This window comes from Galeopterus variegatus, unplaced genomic scaffold (assembly GCF_000696425.1).
Source record: "Galeopterus variegatus unplaced genomic scaffold, G_variegatus-3.0.2 Scaffold13443, whole genome shotgun sequence".
Taxonomy (NCBI): domain Eukaryota; kingdom Metazoa; phylum Chordata; class Mammalia; order Dermoptera; family Cynocephalidae; genus Galeopterus; species Galeopterus variegatus.
Window position 1 is genome coordinate 3,817 of NW_007739554.1, and position 3,055 is coordinate 6,871.

The following is a 3,055-nucleotide window of genomic DNA, read 5'->3' on the forward strand; positions in this document are numbered from 1 at the left end:
AAATAACACATGTTCTCACTCTTAACTGGGAGGGGGAAGAAGGAAGGAAGGAAGGAAGGAAAGAAGGAAGGAAGGAAGGAAGAAAGGAAGGGAAGGGAAGGAAGGAAGAAGCCAAAACAATATGTTGAACATTCAGAAGGAGAGAACAAACCTAAAGATACTAGAGATGAGCGGAAAGCAAATTTTGTCCCTCACACTTTCTGATTTCCAAACATATTACAAAGTTACAGTAATCCAGATAGTATGAAACTTGCATAAAGACAGAGATTTAGACCAGTGGAATAGAACAGGAGTCCCAGAAATAAAATCTCATACAAGAGGGTACTTCAAAATATTTGTGAAAAAATAGAATAAAAGATAATATTTTTTTTTTCCTTTTTGTCTTTTTTCGTGTCCGACAACGGATCGCAACCCTCAGTGTCGCACCTGTATCGGACCGGGACCGGCAACGGGATCGCAACCCTCGGTGCTGCGCCCGCACCACGCTCAGCCAGTGAGCGGGAACCGGTCTGTATGTGGGATCCGAACCCTCAGCGGCAGCGCTGCCGCGCTCCCAAGCGGCGCACTGTAGCAGTGCGCCACTGGGCCGGCCCTAAAAGATAATTTTTTAAAGTACCCTCATATACGGTCAAATAATCCTCATCCAAAATGGCACGACTACACAATCAGGAAAGGGTAGTCTCTTCAACAAGTAATGCTGGGAACACAGGACACACATGTGCGAAAAAAATCGGACCCTTACTTTACACCATTTAGGAAATTATATCAATTGACATGCTGTGCACCTTGGTTGTCTGTGATAGTAGTCAAATGCCTCCCTGAAAATCTCCCAGTCACTTGTAGGCTATTGTGGGAAGAAGCAGACAACATTTGGCTGGGGAGGGGAGTCTCACTGGATGTCTGTAACCTGCTGCTCCCCTCCCCAGCCAAATGTTGTCTGCTTCTTCCCACAATAGCCTACAAGTGACTGGGGGATTGTCATTGAGGCATTTGACTACAATCACAGACAAAGAGGGTGCACAGCATTTAGGTTACAGATACCCCATGAGACTCAGGGAGAAGGAAACAGAGTGAGAACTCAAGAACAGCCTGTCACATGCTTTCCAGCTGAAGACCCACAGGTGACTCCCAGAGCCCTCTTACCTGTAACAGGAGAGAATGTGGAACAGACACTTCCCACACATGATGGAGGCAGACACAGTGGTTATTATCCAGACTTCTGAAATAGATAGGATGCTATCAGACCCCTCATACAATAAACCAGAAACAGTATTTTCAAAATGCACAAACACACTGCTAAAATCTATGGCCAAAAGCTATTCTACTTCCTTCAACATATTCCTTGTGTAAATAAATGTTTACTTATTTTTCTCTTTTATTTTTAGCTACACACACCTTTGATATGCTGTATTTTCTGCACATTCTTCTCCTTCGGTGCTAATATTTCCACTTCACAGTGAATAAAGAGAAGTTTTATTCTCTTAAATTTCTAAAGTGTGCACTTTACAGGTATCCTCCTTCCTGCCCTCTAACATTATTAGTATTTGGATTTCTAATTGACATTTCATGGGAGTGAAAACCAACCCTCCTCAATAACACAGCACTCAGCTGCAAGGATAACTGAGATAACGGGTTCTCAACTATTCACTCATCCATTCACCCTGTTTTTAATATTTAGAATCTGATTTGCCTTCAGAAAGATTGCGTTTGTGAGAGAAGGATGCAGAAACAGAAAGGAAGATGAGCCGTTGGTTTTAAAGTGTCTGTAGAAGCTGAATACCAATATGTGTATTAAAAGCATAATAAACAGGTAACACATCTTCATGATTAAACACACAGAACAAAATAGAAATAGAAGGAACCTGATAAAGAATATCCGCTAAAATCTTACACCTACTTCGGAATAAATTTTTGAAAGTTCAAGATGTTTATAGCAAAAACAGAACTGCTTTTTTGCGTGAAATTAGAAAAGACCTAAATAAATAAAAATACATGTCTGGTTTATGTATCTAACATTCATTGTTAACATGATGAAACTTGCCAAACTGACATGTAGATTCAATACAATCCGTATTAAAACTTAATCTACATTTTTTCCCCCAGAAATGCTCATCTTAAGATTTATGTGAAAGTGCAAGCGACCCAGTATAACCAACATAATACTGAAAAATTTGCTGTAAAGCATCAGTAATGAAGGCAACGTGATAGTGACAGAGCACAGAAAAAAATATATGTATCAGTAGAATAGCATTGAAAGTCAACAAACAAATGCTCACATTTATGGTAAACTGATTACCAACAAATGAGAAGACAATGTAAAGGTAAAATTTAGGGTTTTCAACAAATAATGCTAAGAAAACTGGATATTTGCAATGAAAATAATGAGGTTAAACTCTTGATTCAGTGCATACAAAAAAATTAACTCAAAATGGATCATACGCCTAAATGTAAAAGATAAACTATAAAACTCTTATGTGAGAATATAGAAGCAGAGTTTTGTGACCTTGCTTTGGGAAGTGGTTTCTTAGACATGACACCAGAGGACCTGTGACCAGCAGCTTAGTCAATGTGACTACCACTATGTACCAATGTGAACCTCATGGTAGAAGCATTTTGGTGTATTTCAAGCACTCTTTTTCTTCATCCCATTAACCACTGGTGTTAGACAATAAGTCAAACACGCACATTGACCTCAAGGTCCACGTGGCTGGATGCGGAGATGATCGCTTCTGCATGGGCAGCATTTTTTATGAGACCCTCTCATGGAGAGTAATGTCCCTCAGCTGTGGCCACACAGAAGGTCTGGGACTGTGGATTTCACAGTAGGACCTCAGAAAATTCTAGCCTGGTGGTCTTCATCAGTTCTGGTATATTACATTTCTCTATGTTGCAGGAAGAACAATGCAATGTATATGTACAGCTTTATGCAGATTCTTTCTAAATTAATTAAGACAAGAAAGTAGAAACAATGTGCATTTATATTGCCTTTTTATAGGTGGTCATTTGCCTTTACTGTGGCCCCATGTTTTTTGTGTGTGAATTTGTATTATTGTCT

At 39.6% G+C, this 3,055-nt stretch overlaps 1 long non-coding RNA gene across 1 annotated transcript in view; it reads left to right on the plus strand.

The window, feature by feature from the left end:
- The first annotated feature begins 1,142 nt into the window (after window positions 1-1,142).
- LOC103581600 overlaps window positions 1,143-3,055 on the plus strand; it is a 2,983-nt gene continuing 1,070 nt past the window's right edge. The window contains exon 1 of the long non-coding RNA XR_549681.1: window positions 1,143-1,206. This is a non-coding gene — a long non-coding RNA (uncharacterized LOC103581600). The remainder of the gene's footprint in view (window positions 1,207-3,055) is intronic.